This window comes from Eurosta solidaginis, chromosome 3 (assembly GCF_040869045.1).
Source record: "Eurosta solidaginis isolate ZX-2024a chromosome 3, ASM4086904v1, whole genome shotgun sequence".
Taxonomy (NCBI): domain Eukaryota; kingdom Metazoa; phylum Arthropoda; class Insecta; order Diptera; family Tephritidae; genus Eurosta; species Eurosta solidaginis.
Genome location: NC_090321.1, coordinates 249,388,536 through 249,405,897, shown reverse-complemented (window position 1 = coordinate 249,405,897; position 17,362 = coordinate 249,388,536). Strand labels below are relative to the sequence as shown.

At 38.5% G+C, this 17,362-nt stretch overlaps 1 protein-coding gene across 22 annotated transcripts in view; it reads left to right on the top strand.

The window, feature by feature from the left end:
* ASPP (Ankyrin-repeat, SH3-domain, and Proline-rich-region containing Protein) overlaps positions 1 to 17,362 on the top strand; it is a 504,012-nt gene that overhangs the window by 224,486 nt on the left and 262,164 nt on the right. The window contains exon 1 of one of the 22 annotated variants that reach the window (XM_067775891.1): positions 12,431 to 12,474. The exons of the other annotated variants lie outside the window; for them this stretch is intronic. The gene's annotated coding sequence lies outside the window, so the exon portion shown is untranslated. Of the gene's footprint in view, positions 1 to 12,430; positions 12,475 to 17,362 lie in introns of those variants that run through there. 22 annotated transcript variants of the gene reach the window in all.

Sequence of the window (17,362 nt, the reverse complement as noted above, 5' to 3'; positions counted from 1 at the left end):
GTGATCTATTGTATACTGCCATAAAACCGGAGTTGGAACACTGCTCGAAGTTAAGTGGGCTCACATAATCAACATCTTGTGTTAAGTATTAGGAGGCGTTAATTTCTTATGGAATTAAGGGTCTGTTCATCTTTCGCATATTCGAAAAATGTAATGACAACTATGCGGGTTATCCAGCGTACGTTGTAACGCCCGATATCGAATGAATGTTGCGTTATTTTTTCTGTTTTGTTTGTTGATAATTTAGTTTATTGTTCTGTAAATTGAATTGATTTTTGTACGCGGGTCAGTCCAAATGAAATCAACCAGCGAAAGCAAATTTTTACACCCCCTCTTTAGACAAATATAATAACCCTTATTTTTCAGTTTTGCCAAAATCGGTTTAGTTATTTTTTATGAATTTTTATAAGTTTTCCGTTTTTAGTCGATTTGCGACTTTTTATATTCGGCGACAAAAGGTACTTTTCAGCAAAAAGCCTGTTATGGACTTATTTTTTTATTAAATGCTGTCAAGCTTACAGCTCTAACTTGAAACTTCACCAGCATTCTGAAAATGAGGTTAAAAGCAACATAGGTCTTGCATAGATATGTGTTTTCGTCCTTTAAAGTTGATATTTAGGATTTTTTTTTCTCAGCATGGTCTTCTCCATAAATGGTCAAAACTTTTTTCTAACTCCTGGTACAAAGCTAAGAAAGATGTCATTTAAAAGAGAATGAGAAATACTATCATACTGCAAATTAAAATTTGTGGGTGTTTGATCGTAAGTGACCTAAAAAAAAGCTTGAATCCCTGCATTTCTTGAAATCTACTCCGTTAATGTTAAGCATTGGTAAGTAATTATTTATCATTTAAGTCTACAATCAGCTCATTTAAAATAATTTTAATATATGATAAAATTAATTTTAGTCTTACTTGAATTACTGGTTGTCTCTAATTATGAAGCGCAGTTGAGTTCGCCTAAATACTTGAACATCTATGTAAAATCACACTGTTAAAATATGAAACACAAAAAGTAGTGATAAATACAATGCCAGATATTTAGTTTTTATTACCTCTTTACTCGTATGAGGTAGAATTATGTTTAATTTATTATAATTGCAGGTGGCAGTGAGTTTAAACTTGTCTTCTCCTAGGCCGGGAAGCTTTTAAATTTTTGATACTCTTTTTAGATAGGCTGAATTCCCTTCTCCCAACTTTACTTCTTAGTTTGGGTACTTCTAAATTGCAAATTATATTGGTGAAAGGTACCCAGCACTTATCCTCTCTTCCACTGTTTTTATGATCTGGCCAAAAAAAGGTAAGAGATGGCCAGTGAGGGTGCATGAAATTGATGTAAGCATCTTGATGATCATCATCAATGTATATGACGAATCCTATGAAGCACTGACTCTCATACGCACAACCTATGTAGGTATTCGGCTGTAGGCTAGGTAGTATCAGTTCCTATGTTAAGCTATATCTTAAGGCAAAGACCTCGTCGCTACTCACAAGCTTTGCTGCTATTTCAGTCCTTGATATAGCTTGAAAAAAAAATGAAAAGATCTTGTTCCAGGTACTGTTTTGAAATCTGAAAAACGTTGATCCAACCTGTTTTTTAAATTTTCTACGACGGTTATATCAATAAATTGAAAATTTATTTTTGAGAAATGTTGCTCACAAAATTTGAACATTTCTTTTGGTTTGCAAATTTGGTCTTTATATGGGAACTGAAGATTGGCTCTAGTGACTGAACGATCCACTGAGCCACCTATACCATCACAAGCACATTTTCCATGGCTTGTGGCATGAAAAGTCCACATGAAAGTACACTATTGTTAGTATTTCCAGTTTCAAGATTTATTGCTTGTTCAATTTCATCAACATGTGCCACAATGTTTTTCCTACAGTTGTCACAGATCTTTCGACCAGGAATTAAGATAATTCCCCTTTTGTGTTTTCCCACTTTTGCAAATTGCAATGAAATTGGCCTTAAAGAAGCTCTGATAACTTTTTTGTGGACTTTATTTGGGTCACAGCACTTCTTTTGAAAATTTTTCTAATATTCTGTATAAAACAAAAAGTGGTGGAGACATAATATAACATATTATGTTAGAACTATGTGGTAAGTTTTGGGTTAACCTCCAACCAATGAGTTCTTGATTTTCATCTGACAAATTTAACACTAGCTGATTTTATTTCTTTTTAGTAAATCTTGACTGTGACCAGAAGAACTTGTAATCAGGCCCACAGTACATTGTTCCACAGATACAATTGGAATAGCAGAAGGTGGCTACACCGCATAAATATATAAAAAAAAACTTCTTTAAGATAAAAATTCGGCAAAAATGTTGTGCTTTATAGCGATCTCTAGCCAATCGTAGCAAACTGGTGGCTCTTTTGAATCAAAACTTATAAATTCTAATCCTTTACAATTATTTCACTTACCAACAATTTTATTATTTAAAATAGAAACACTTCTTATCACTTTTTTGTAGTTACCAAAAATACTTCTGTTAAAATATTGTAACGAATTTGCCCTTTTGCTAGGTTCGTATCGCTAAACTGTTGAATAAATAACTCCAATATTGAATAATGGAAAAATGGCCATTATTAAAATACTTCACAATAACACTCAAACTGTGCAACGAATAGCTTAATAACCAAATTGATAGCTTAAAGGAAACTGACTTTCAAAATAATACTGCTATTGATAGATATCGTCTTAGTCGTAACTGCTTGACAACTCAAATCAAACGTGAATTCCAGCGCCTCTACACTTGTTGCCTTATATACTGTCTGATTTCAACGTTCGCATCTTCTAGGCGCTTCTAGAATCTACTAGTCCAGTAGCTCTCAAACTTCTCAGCTGTAACTACAATTGCACAATTTTATAGTTTTTCTCATTGCATACTTATAGGAGTATCTCAGATATATGCATGTATTTATGCATTGACTCTCCGCTGCTCGTATACGTACATGGTACATATATGTAGACGCAGTTATTGTTTCGTTTATGTAGATACATGATGATTGAATTATTGATGTGCATTCACGTCACTGCTTAGCATCGGCTTAGAGCTGGCAGCACTCCTTAGTTTTGCTAATATTCGTAACACTGCCCTCCACCTAAGTCTGATCGTCCCGATCAGACAAATCTCTCGATCTAAACGCTGCTAGCATCGCCAAATGTACCACTCTTCTACTTCGTGGTTTCTCAATGCTTTGTATTCGGTAGACGATATCACTGAACTTCTTCACAACCTTGTACGGGCCTTCCCAACTGCACCGAAATTTGGATGGAACACCTTTCCGCCGGTGAGGGTTGTATAACAGTACCAAATTTCCCGCCGAGAAACCTTTCGAATTATTGTTCTCATGGTACCTGTGTTTCATCGTACTACTCAGTACCCCGGTTCGTTCCTTCACACTCTGTTGTTTGGCCGATGAACTACTTCGTAGAGCTTGCGCTGGACGGATTTGCTTTGCATAATCAGTATCGTTCCCACGTTTCCCCACAGTAGTGCGCTCTGGCTTGAAACTACCCTCGCATTCTTTCTCGGAAATTCGTTGCTTCGTTTTCCTGTGTCTTTTAGGTTTTGTCAATGCCAGTGTTTCTCTCGCAGGTACTTTTGGTTTTGCTTTATTTGGCCCATTCGACCTATTAACCTTTGCCTTTGACTTCCGTGGTTTTTGTCGAGTCTTCTCCACCAGTACTCGATTACTACTGAACCCTTTTTCCAAACTAAAGTTAAGTAGTATGTGCTGGTTCTTATAGCGCATAATTTTTCTCCACATATCGATCCTGATGTCATGGTCAACCAAGAAGTCCACTCCCAATATGACTTCATCAACGATCTCCGCCACAACGAATTTGTGTAGAACTATGACTTTTCCAATTAATACCTCACATACCAACCACTTCGCCTTGGACTTGATTATGCTCGCCTGTGACCGTACGCAACCTTGCTTCAGGTAATGACTTTACTCTCCTGTAGACCAAATCAGATCGAATCAAGGAATGAGATGACCCCGTATCTACAGTCAGTACACGCTCTTTACCAACCACATTCCCTCTGATGGTAAGACTGCTTGATTTCCTTCCAATCTGAGACACAGATATCACAGGACATTCAATAGCCGGGGCAAGTTTTCGTTCTTTACATCTGACACGCTCTTGCTCATTTCCGCCAGTTTTGCGTTAACGGCCACCCACATTGTTGCAACTATTAGGACCAAGATCGCAATGACGTGCAATGTGACCTGGGTTGCCGCACTTGAAACATTTAATAACTCCGGCATTCTTCTGTTGAGATCCCTTCAGTGCTTCCAAAATTGTGTCTACCCACTCTGGCCTTTCTACTTCCACACGGCGTGCTTTGAAAACTGGCTTACACAGAAGCGACGCTGTTTCTTGAATCAGAGCATGCGATACCGTTTCAGCAAATGTTAGTTTTGGATTCGCATATGTAGCCCGCTTCGTTTCCACATCTCTTATGCCATTTATAAAGCTCTAAATCTTTACCCTTTCAGTGTATTCCACGGGTACATCCGCATTCGCTAAATGTGCTAGCCTTTCAATATCCGACGCAAACTCTTGCAATGTTTCACCAGGCCTCTGGAAGCGGTTCAGCAACTCCATTTGGTATATCTGTCTCCTATGCTCAGTTCCGTATCGTTTCTCCAGAGCGGCCATCAATGCTTCATAACCCTCTGGAATGGTTTGTAAAATCTCAGCTGCAGGCCCTTTCAACGCCATGAACAGTGCAGCAACTTTATCTTCCACATTCCAGTTGTTCACTGTTGCGGTCTTCTCAAACTGTAGCTAGAAGACCTGGAAAGGAACAGAACCGTCAAAAGATGGAGTTTTTACCTTCGTATTACTCGCTGAAGCAGCCGGCTGATTAATTTGCAATTCCTGTATACGACCTCTCAACGCATCCACCTCTGCCTCGACTTTTTCTTCAAACTGCATTATTTTTTTGTCCATGCGCGCTTCGAGTTTTGATGATATATGCGCCTCTTGTGCTTCTAGTTGTACTGTTATGCGTGTCTCTTGTTTTTTCAGTTGGGGTGCCATATATGTCTTTTGTTCTTCCAGCTGTGATGACATATTAGTGGATATTTGTGATGACATTTCTGTTAAACGTGCCTCTTGTGCTTCAATCTTTGATGTTATACGTGTCTTTTGAGATTCCAATTGAGATGCCAGTTGAGATGTTATTTCTGTCTTTTGCGATTCCAGTTGGGATGCCAATTGCGACGACATTGATGCTACTGTCGATGTTTGTGCAGATATTGCAGCCAATATCATGTTCAAGTCTGTGCTGGTAACCGTCTGCGATGTTTCGTTTTTCTCTTCAATTTTTGTTGTCTCCTCGCCATCAAGATGAAAGACATACTCTTCCACGTTAATTCCTTATGCTTCCATTGCCTCTCGTAGCCGTGCCTGAAGTTCAAGTTTAACGTCGCTTGTATTCAATACACGGCTCTCCAACTCCTTCTTCAGTTGCTGGATCTTCAATTCACTGAACTTTGCCATGTCCTTGTTGTCCTCTGGAATTTATTCAACAATTCCTCTTCTGACACCAATTGCAACGAATTTGCTACAAATCCACTTATTTGCCCTTTTGCTAGGTTCGTATCGCTAAACTATTGAATAAATAACTCCAATATTGAATAATGGAAAAATGGCCTTTATTAAAATACTTCACAATAACACTCAAACTGTGCAACGAATAGCTTAATAACCAAACTGATAGCTTAAAGGAAACTGACTTTCAAAATAATACTGCTATTGCTATTGTTGCCTTATATACTGTCTGATTTCAACGTTCGCATCTTCTAGGCACTTCTAGAATCTACTAGTCCAGTAGCTCTCAAACTTCTCAGCTGTAACTACAATTGTATAATTTTATAGTTTTTCTCATTGCATACTTATAGGAGTATCTCAGATATATGCATGTATTTGTGCATTGACTCTCCGCTGCTCGTATACGTACATGGTACATATATGTAGACGCAGTTATTGTTTCGTTTATGTAGATACATGATGATTGAATTATTGATGTGCATTCACGTCACTGCTTAGCATCGGCTTAGAGCTGGCAGCACTCCTTGTAACTGTACTCTGCTACCAGCTACAGCAGTAAAATCAAGGTTGCTCACTGAGAAAATATTTTTGAACATACCTTAACCCGAAATAACCCACGATTACCATATGGTAAAGCAAAAGATGTCGCTATATTTCCACGAGTTAAATCTAAACTGCACAACAAATCCACAAATGAATAACGCCATTTTATACAGAATATCCGAGACTTTCTGAAAAACAAAGCTTTGGTCAGTCTTGGTTCAAATAGTGAAGCTATCGTACGTCAAATTTAATTCTCGTTTTTCAGTATGGCACGTCTGTAAGTACGCGATTATAATAATAATTTTTAAGAACATTTCAATAAAAATTATAAAGGTCGGTAACTAATGAAATAAGCTATTACATTTAAGTTAATTTTTTGCTCGAATTATTTAATTTCTAGTTCTTTTTTACATTTTATTTAAGGCGTTACCATATGGTAACCGGGGGTGGGCTAGGGTACGGGTTTTTTCTTCGTATTTCATGGCATTTTCTATGCTAGTGTACAGTTTTCTATGCGTATCAATGGCTTTTCTATGCCTTTTTGTAAATTTATCTGATACAATCTGCAGAATTTTTTAAACACTACGACTTTCAGAGGTTTATCGTCGCAACAAATATTTGATTACATTCAAGATATACCAACCACTCTTTATATCGAGGAGAGGATCTGAAGAAGAGGATCTGCAGAAGAGGATCTGAAGATGATTGTACTAGAATCCCTGATAACGTATGCCCCGTTTTGATCAGAGCGTACATATTGTAGTACCATCGAATCGTAGCCATTGTTCAGGTGAAAAATGCAAAGTTAATGGACGAACAGCATGTATGAAATGCATCGTAGGACTTTGTGTGAAGTGTTTTGCAACTTACCATACCAAACCATTATTTCAACCACTTATATTTTAGGTCAGAAAATGTGTTTCTATTATATTTTTATAAACTTATTCTTTCCTTATTTACGGTTTAATAAAAATGTTCAAAAACGTCTATTATTTGTGAAATAAAATTAAAAAAAAACATGTCCAAAATAGTGTTTTCTTTCATCAAAAACCTGTACCCTAGACGGTACAGGATTACTATATGGTAACGCAAGTTTTCCGGATTTTTCGGAAAAGCGTAACAGTGAATTCAAAAATGGACACCATTTTCGTGTTCATGAGGTTAAAATCTATAAGACAGCTTCTTTCCAACTAAATACAAGACAAAAAAAGTTATGGGAACTACCGGGTTAAAGACCCAAACACATTCGGCTTTTGCATCGCTTTGGCGCTTAGGTTGCCGATTACGTTGCCAATTAGAAGAAATCTAACGATTCAAGCCTCTTTTAGGTCACTTACCATCAAATACCCACAAATTTTATTTTGCAGTATGATAGTATTTCTCATTCTCTTTTAAATGGCATCTTTCTTAGCTTTGTATCAGGTGTTAGAAAAAAGTTTTGATCATTTATGGAGAAGACCATGCTGAGAAAAAAAAAAAATCCTAAATATCAACTTTAAAGGATAAAACACATATTTAGACAATACCTATGATATTTGTAACTCCATTTTCAGAATGCTGGTGTAATTTCAAGTTAGAGCTGTAAGCTCGATAGCATTTAATTAAAAAATAAGTCCATAACAGGCTTTTTGCTGAAAAGTACCTTTCGTCGCCGAATATAAAAAGTCGCAAATCGACTAACGGAAAATTTATAAAAATTCATAAAAAACTAACTAAAGCGATTTTGAAAAACTGAAAAATACGGGTTGTTATATTTGTCCATAGAGGGGACTGTAAAAATTTGCCTTCGCTGGTGGATTTCATTTGGACTGACCCGCGTACAAAATGCAATTAAATTTACAGAACAATAGAAAAAATTATCAACAAACAAAACAGAAAAAATAACGCAACGTTCATTCCATCTCGGGCGTTAAAACGTACGCCGGATAAAGCTGGTACTCCTATAGAAGCCGCATAGTAGTCATTACATTTTTCGAATATGCGAAAGTTGAACAGACCCTTAATTCCATAAGAAATTAACACCTCATTTATAATTAACAAAAGATGTTGATTATGTGAGCCCAATTAACTTCGAGCAGTGTTCCAACTCCGGTTTAATGGCAGTATACAATAGATCACTTTATTAGTTTAAAAACAAATAGAAGTTAATTAGTGGGGTACGTGTACTTTTCCGTATTTAATCACTAAATATGCGGCCATGGTATTAATACCATTTTTCAGCTGTGAAAATACATAGACGTATTAGGGTGGTTCAAAATGCTAAAGTTTCTTTTTAGAGACCTATCGACACTCCAATTATTGTACATATAACAAAAGAATAATTTATGCAAAATTTAAGAACAGTATAATATAAGGAATGTAGTTCTGTAAAACTTTGATTTAGAAAGTTTTTGTTGTTTTCAGGATTCAGAAGTTAAACATTCTAAGATTTTTTCAGTATAAAATTACTGAATTGCAAAATTGTTATAAAGCTAAAAAAATAATTCCGTAAATTCATTGCAGTTTGTGACTTCTTCCGCAGATTGATAATTATAAAGTTTTTAAAACAATAAAACTCCTCTGGACGTTACTTATGCCTTTTTTATAGTTTCCGAAATTTTCAAAACCAGGTGAACAAAATTGTTTTCGTTCTACCTTATAACAAAGTCAGTATAATTAAGTAGATTATTTGCTAAATTATTTGTTATCTGTTTCAAAGGAAATATTTCTTTTAATTGTTTATATGTTTATATGTCCTAGAGTGTTTCAAAATATTACAGTAAAAAATCATGGGTTATTTAGAAGGCAGTGCTCAATGCTGTTTAAAAAAATGGAGACGTAAATTTTTCCACAATTTCTGAAAAAAAAAAAACACAATAGGAAATATAATATACAAGAACCTTAATTTATTTGGTTATTTTGATTTAAGAATATTTCTAAAAATAAGTGCATTAATAGGGAATACAAATTATCAAAATAAAATCTTTCTATTTTGCCTTTGGAAGTATACGGTTTCTGTAGGCTTTCTAAAACGACCTTTTTTGTTGGTTCAGTCGGAAGTCGTTTTCGATTAGCCTCTACAATCTGCAGCAAGAACTATTTTTCCTTCTCATCATTTGTTATGACTTTTTTAAGACCTTGAATAAGTTTAATAAATCTTTCGGCGATGTTATTGACAACTTTGATTTTATTAACCACAGTTCTAGCCCCTTTTTTTACTCTGGCTCATGTTCCCATTTAGTTGTGTGTTTGTTTGAAAAACTTTGTAGACCACAGCATTGTTCCACCAATAGCAAAGTCTGCCAATTTACATTCATCACTTAGTATCTATCTACTTCTTTGCTTCTCTTCTTTTTCAAATTTTTCTAGTGCTATTTCCTGCTTTTTAATGTACTCTTTGTCTTGAGAGAAGCGATCGATTGAATCTCAATTATTTCTTATTCTTTCTTATTTTTCTTTAAAAGTAGCCACTGTGAATGCACTTTTTATAGTTTTTCAATCGAACCCTTCGTATATTTATTCGTAACAAGAGCTTTGCTCCAAACTTTATATTTTAAGCTTTATAACAATTTTGCAATTCAGTAATTTTATGCTGAAAAAATCTTAGAATGTTTATCTTCTGAATCCTGAAAACAACAAAAACTTTCTAAATCAAAGTATTACAGAATTGCCTTTCCTAAATTATACAGTTCTTAAATTTTGCATAGATTACTCTTTTGTTATATGTATAATAATTGGAGTGTCGATAGGTCTCTAAAAAGAAACTTTAGAATTTTGAACCACCCTAATACGTATATGTATTTTCACAGTTGAAACATGGAATTGATACCATGACCGCATATTTAATGATTAAATACGGAAAAGTACACGTACCCCACTAATTAACTTCTATTGGTTTTCTAACTAATAATGTGATCTATTGTATACTGCCATAAAACCAGAGTTGGAACACTGCTCGAAGTTAAGTGGGGTAACATAATCAATATCTTGTGTTAAGTATAAGTGGGGCGTCAATTTCTTATGGATTTAAGGGTCTGGAGCAGAGGAAGTATAAGATACCACCTCCCTCAACTCCGGTGCTGGCAAACACAGCGCTTAAAATAAGTGAGTCCGTCAACTATCTAGGGCTCACATTTGATAAGAAATTGAAGTGGACACAAAACACCACTGAAAGTGTCCGTAAGGCCACGGTTGCCCTCTATACATTTAAAGGGGCAATTGGACGGAAATGGGGTATGTCCCCTCTGATAGTGCATTGGATAAGCGGAGCCATCCGCACAACGCCAACGGAGGCTATGGATGTAATACTGAGCCTACTACCCATAGATATAGTAGGCATAAAATATGGAGCATGTGCAGCTATTAGGATGAGGAAACTGACCACACGGTCTCACTGCCACCATACCGAGATTCTCGTCAGATCCTGCATACCAGGAGGGATAGATTTCTACAAACCATATACCAGCTTTAACAAGGGATAAGAGTTATTAATCCCTGAGAGGGAACAGTGGGTGAATGACCCAGATTGGCCCACTGATAGCATTCAGATCTACACAGATGGATCTAAACTGGATAACAAGGTCAGAGGGGGTGTATATTCGGAACGGTTGGACATACAAAGATCGTTTCGCCTTCCGGATCACTGTAGCATATTTCGGGCCGATCTTGTGGCCATACAAGATGCCGTGTACTACCTAAGGCAGAAGGCAGTCTCTCAGAAGCACATTTATATTTTCTCAAACAGTCAAGCAGCGCTCAAAGCCCTCAACTAATTATGAAACTGTAGTAGGCTATCACAGATCACTTAACGTGATGCCTGAATAATTTACTCTGCATCTGGTATGAGTTCCGGGGCAAAGGGGTATACCAGGTAATGAGATGGCGGGTGAGGTTGCAATAAAGGGTACCTCCCTTCCACTTTCGATATACCTGCAAGCTGAAGATAAAGGAGGCTCTCCTGATGGAAGCAGGAGCTAGGTGGAAGCATCATGATGGATGTTAGGTGGAGGCATCAGATCCCACACGGCAAAACTCACATGACCGGAATGGAATGAGAAGAGATGGCGCGAGCTTCTCACCTTCCTTAAGAGGGATCTTTCCTTAGTTGTGGGTCTTCTCACTGGTCACGTCTGTATTGATCCGCATGTGGAAAGGATTGGCGCTCCATTTAATGATTATTGTAGAAGCTGCGGCAACGGAGCAGAGCCTGAAACTGTTAGGCATCTACCTTGCGAATGTCCAGCGCACGGTAGAAAAAGGCAAGGTTTCATGAGCAAGATGTTTCATGTACATCTGACTGATATAGCTGAGGTCAATACACGACGCTTAGTTAGCTTCACTAACTCAACGAAGTGGTTCGATTAGGAGAGTAGGAACAAATCCGTGTGGTTTCAAAAAGGGCCTATAATGGCCTAGGTGTGCCCCTCCGATACGGACGGCAGCCACTTGAATCTAAACTAACCTAACCTAAGGGTCTGTTTATCTTTTGCATATTCGAAAAACTTAATGAGTACTATACGGCTTCTGTTCATTGAATTCAATTTCAAGCTGTCAAATGTTACGGAATTTGAGGAGTGCTGGAAGAATATATATTTGGTGGGAATAATTAAACGTGAAATCAGCAGGTCAAATAGGGCTTCGTGGAAAAAGCGAAACGGAAAGTCTGATAAAGTCCTATCTAAGGGAGATAAAGGCCAGGAACTGATGAAAAAGGAGGGCGGGAAATGGTCACACATTCATAGTCAGACGGTTCCATCAGGATATGATGCTGAAGAATTGTGTAACCGCGTCTACATTCCACATACGGAGCGAGATTTACCAAGATTGGTGACAGATACCAAAATTGAATGGGCAGTAAAAACTTTTGCCTAGTTCAAATCACCTACTACCAAAACTAGCAATGTTGCAGGTAGAACGATTTTACAATGGCTTAGAACAATCTTTGCATAAAACTGAACCATGCCCCGCCATATTGAATAATGGCTCGAAAAGTCATCATACCGAAAGCAGGACGAACCAGTCATCTGCACCCGCAAGATTACAGGTTTATTAGCTTGGCAACTTTTTTTCTGAAAACTCCAGAGAAATTAATAGTTGGGGTGTGGTGGTAGCGTGCGCTGCCTACCATACCGATGATCCTGGGTTCAACTTCCGGGCAAAGCAACATCAGAAATTTGGAAACAGTCTTTGTGCAGTGATTTGGCAAACACTCTGAATGTATTTCTGCCATTCAAAACTTCTCAGAGAAAAAACGTCTGCCTTACAAATTCCGTACGGGGCCGTCGTAAAACACACAGGTATAGTGCCGCAAATTTGTAGGAAAAAATGGAAAAGGAGCACGACGCAAATTGGAAGAGAATCTCGACCTAAATTCTCTTTAGAGGTATATCACGCTTTGTATTCACATTTTGCTTGTTACTATATAAAATCGAATATGAATGAAGCACTATTCCCTTTAGCATAACATGCTTACACCAAATGCACGTTAAAACTGCATTGCATAGATTGGTCACAAAACAAGTAAGAAAGGCTTACTTCGGGTGCAACCGAACACTACATACTCAGCTGCCAAATTACAGCTTGCAAAACTTTTAAATTATTGTCTTTTAAAAGTGGGCGGTGTTGCGCCCATTGTCCAAAATTTTACTAATTTTCTATTCTGCGTCATAACGCCAACCTACCTACCAAGCTTCATCGCTTTATCCGTCTTTGGTAATGAATTATCGCACTTTTTCGGTTTTTTGAAAGTTTCGATATCGACAAAGTGGGCTTGGTTATAGTCCGATTTCGTTCATTTTAAATAGCGATCTGAGATGAGTGCCCAGGAACCTACATAACTCCATGAAGATACCTCAAAATTTGCTCAAGTTATCGTGTTTACGCGCAGACGGACGGACGGACATGGCTAAATGAATTTCTTTTTTCGCCCAGGTCATTTTGATATATAGAAGTCTATATCTATCACGATTAGTTTATGCTGCTACGGGGTACCGTTATGCGAACAAAATTAATATAGTCTGTGAGCTCTGCTCAGCTGAGTATAAAAAGAGAAAGGCCTGGACCACCAGGAGCATGTTCTGAGCATTGCCGTAGCAGTCATCGACAGGATCATGTAGATTGAAATACATATTGCCTAAAAAAATTGGATCGGCTCTGTGTAAAGCAGCAAAATGATAACGTCGCAATGGGATCTATGCGAGCCACAAAATCTATAAACATTGGAACGCCGCATGGTGGAGCATTATCACTAATGCTGTGGACGCAGGTCATCAACCAATTGCCCAGGCGGTGTGATAGAGTACCAGTCAACCTCACTTCATATGCAGATGACGTCTCAGTCATTATAGTCGCCAGATGCAGTTGTCTAGAACAAGAGCGAAGGAAGCGTCCGTGGCACTGTATGTATACAAGAAAATACTAGGTTGCATAGGTGGGGCCTATCGTCCAAACTGTTGAATTGGGTTTTAACAGCGTCTGTCAAGCCCATAATTTACTTTGGGGTCCGAGTTTGGTGGAGAGCCAGACAAAAAATAAATTTACAAAAAAACGCAGAGCGCAGTATTGCATACCATTCTTCACATTCCACCTGCAGAGCAAATGAGCGAAAGTATGGCACTAGCAACTGCAACAAGGTTCAAGGCCTGGGGGCAGCTTGAGTGCAATACATTTAATAGGTCCTTTTATACGATATGAAGAAGGCTAATTTCGCGATAGTTGCGCAGTTTGCAGGAACCTCCTTCAATCGTCGGGCATGCGCTCATGCGACTATATTTTGCAAAAAGCTGGTGCATACGCTTTACCAACTACCCGCCCACTTTGATGCCTTTTAATCTGGCTGTATAGAAGATGGTGAGTTTGAATCGTCACATCACTTTATGCTTGATTGCCCAGCTTTTGACAGAACAAGCCGAATGTATTTGGTCGCGACTTAGGTGGATCCTTCGAGGATTCATCCAAGGTTGAGATCGGTATCATTCATAACTTTATCGTTGCTACCCAACGATTCTCTAAGTAGCTTTAACTACCTCATTGTTACTTTATTTTATTTTACTGTATGTGGTATCACAGCGGATCTTCATGTTGTCCATGTGAGCTTCCTCTATCAGGGTAGCTACCACCATATCTAAACCAACCTAACCTAGTCTGGGTAATGCTGTTCTGACTCCATCATAATCGGGTGGGGGGACTTAAATTCCATCATCATCGATTGCGGGATGGGGCTCATCATCCCTGTGATGTGCTCCATTAGGGAAAGCAGATAAGTGTTCCCTCCATAATCTAAATACTCTCTGGAAATTGGTTACGTTTCGTTGGTCGGCGTTTTCGTTCTAAAAGAAGTTTGCCACGTATTTAGAACCTTCTGTATGTTTGTATGTTGACACCATTCAATTTCACTTAAGATATTTAAGAATTAATGAGCTTAACACCGGTAAATAATAATTTTGATTTTCTCATTCAATTATTAAGAGCTTTCTTCGCTTGTTCTCGTCTCTACGGCAAAACATGGGGGATATGTCCAAAAACGCCATATTGGACATTTAATATTGTCGTAAGGCCAATAGTCACATATGCTTCTCTAGTTTGGTGGCAGAAGGCCACGCAAAGAACGGCAACAGCTGAACCAAGCAAACTGCAGCGATTAGTTTGCGTTGGCATAATGGGTGCGATGAGAACCGCCCCTCATCAGCAGTGCTTTAGTGGGAATACCTCCCTTCCCTATTCTGATAGATACCACTGGGGTGCTACCCCACCATATTTCAGGCAGAAATTCATGCAATAGAAGTAGAGAATGTCTGCGGAGAGGCTCAACATCGAAGAGCATCTACATTATGTCGGACAGCCAGGCGGCCCTGCGAGCCTTGCAATCCTACACAGGTGCATCTAAGCTAGTGGATGACTGCACTGAAATCCTTAATGCCCCAGGAGCCAAAAACAAAGTTTTGTTAGGATGGGTTCCCGAACATCAGGGACACGAAAATAATGAACATGCAGATTACCTAGTAAACCAGGGTGCTACAACAGCATTCTATGGTCCAGAGCCCTTTTGTGGACTTTCAAAAGCACACACCAGAGAAACTATAAGTAACTGGGAAACTAAACAATTCAGACGTCACTGGATTGACTGGCCAGGGCAAAGGCAGGCCAAACTATTTATACTTCCGGCTACGAAAGTATCAGCCAAACTCATTAATCAAAGCAGGGAGGACCAAAGAACTCTTACTGGGTACGGGACACTGCGGTCTACGATATCACCTAAGTAAATTAAATCTATCCAATACCCAAATTTGTCGTTTCTTTGAGCTGGATTCTCTGCGAATGCGTCGCTCTAGCCAGGCAGAGACTATCCCATCTAGGTGGTGGGGCTCTTAATCCATATGTGATATGGAGTAAAAGGCCTGAAGGGGTACTTAGATACATCAAAAGCCTCCAGATATAAAATTAAGCTAAAAGGTTTTGCATAATAAATCTGCACAATAGATCTACACAAAGGTCGGAATGCTTCCAGAACTATTAATAATAATAATATTCAATTATTATTTTTGTTTATTGTGAAAACCTTAAAAGAAGGAAACATTTACTGGCATGTTGCGATGGTACCGTTTCGAAAACCGCCACGCATCATCCTCAGGCAATTTCATTATATTTTTATTCGTTCCAACAGGTTTCGCCGGGGATAGAACCGTATGTCACCGAATTTTTTAGTAAAATTTGTGGGCGTTATGCATGACGGCTAGCAGCTCCTGGCTCTTAAGCTTGTTTGTATGTATTTTTCTTCCAGCAAATTCGTCTTACTTCACTTTTCAACACGCGGTAGCGTTCACCCACTCTTTTTTTAACGAAGCGCTGTTCATAGTACCGGTCATTTTTCCATGGTTGCCGGTAAACACTTTTTGACTTGGCGGCGGTATGAAGTGCTTTATAGATATGCTCCCACTGCCCCTAAATTCCGTCGGGTTGACTTTCGATTGGGATACAGTCTAGTAGCTTCATATATATTGTTATGCAAGTACCTCGTGCTGGTTATGTTCATGTTTCGAGCACCGACGATGTCCATCAGCTGCACTCCATTAGGAGAGGTTTATTTGTGTAGCCTGAACTTTCCGTCTGTGGGTCCAAGTACACCTTCTTTGCTTATCCTGGCGTTAAAGTCACCAAACACGACGTTTACATTGTGGCGACGGCAGTGCTCGTATGTGCGTTCTCAGCTAGCTTGAATGAAACAGCGGCGAAAAGTTCGTCCATAAGCTTGAAAGTCAGCACTTGGTGACAAAGTCTCTTTCCCACCACGAATCCGATGCCGAAACTGCGCTTAATTGCATGGCCACTCCAGTTGAGTTTTGCAATGACGAGCCATCAACCAGCCGGACATTTTCTCATCGTTCGATTTCGCCCATTTTCAGTATCTGTCTATTCTGGGTACAGATAAGCCAGCATACCAAATTTCATATAGATATCTGAATTTCTACTCAAGTTGTCCTGTTGACGGACGGACGGACATGGCCGAATCAAAATTTTCTTCGATGCTGATAATCATAAAGTTCAAGCAAATTAAATGGTACATTAAGTTTGTCACGAATCTCAAAGTTGTAAGTCATTAAAGGAGAAGATATAGCCCTACCAATGAGTATACCAAATTGATCAGGAAGACGATCTGAGTTGATTTAGAAATGTCCGTCTCTCTGATGCTGATGCTCGGCATTGCTGCAGGAGAATATGGCGCAGTCCCGCTGCAAGGATCTACTGGGAGGATGACAATTTGTGGGAGGGACACAACAAATTTAATGGGGTTACACTGAAATGACAGCTCTTGGTCGGGAAAATTCCAGAGTCGCTCCGGTGCATAAAACCGGCTGCCTTGCGAAGCGTCAGTTTCTTCGTATTTTTCCTCGTCCTATATATTTTTAAACAAGCCAGTTTCTTCATTAAGAATTCCATATTTAGATTAAAAACAGAAATATCTTTGGAGATAGCTAAACAATATTTACCGTTGCAATGGTCGACTTCCAATTGCATCCGAACAAATAAAATTGTAGAACCTACGTAGTATATACAGTATGTATTTGTGTATGTATGTAGATGGTTTATAACTATTTTTAAACGGTTTTATTTAGCTTGACTTGACAGGCCGCATGCACGGCCGTTGTTAACGAATTTTGTTATTGAAATTTAAGTAACTTTCGGATAAGCTACAAGCTTGAAATTTAGAATATAGCTCAGAACCTGATGACAATGCAAATGGCGCAAGGATCGAGATATTCACAAAGATCGTA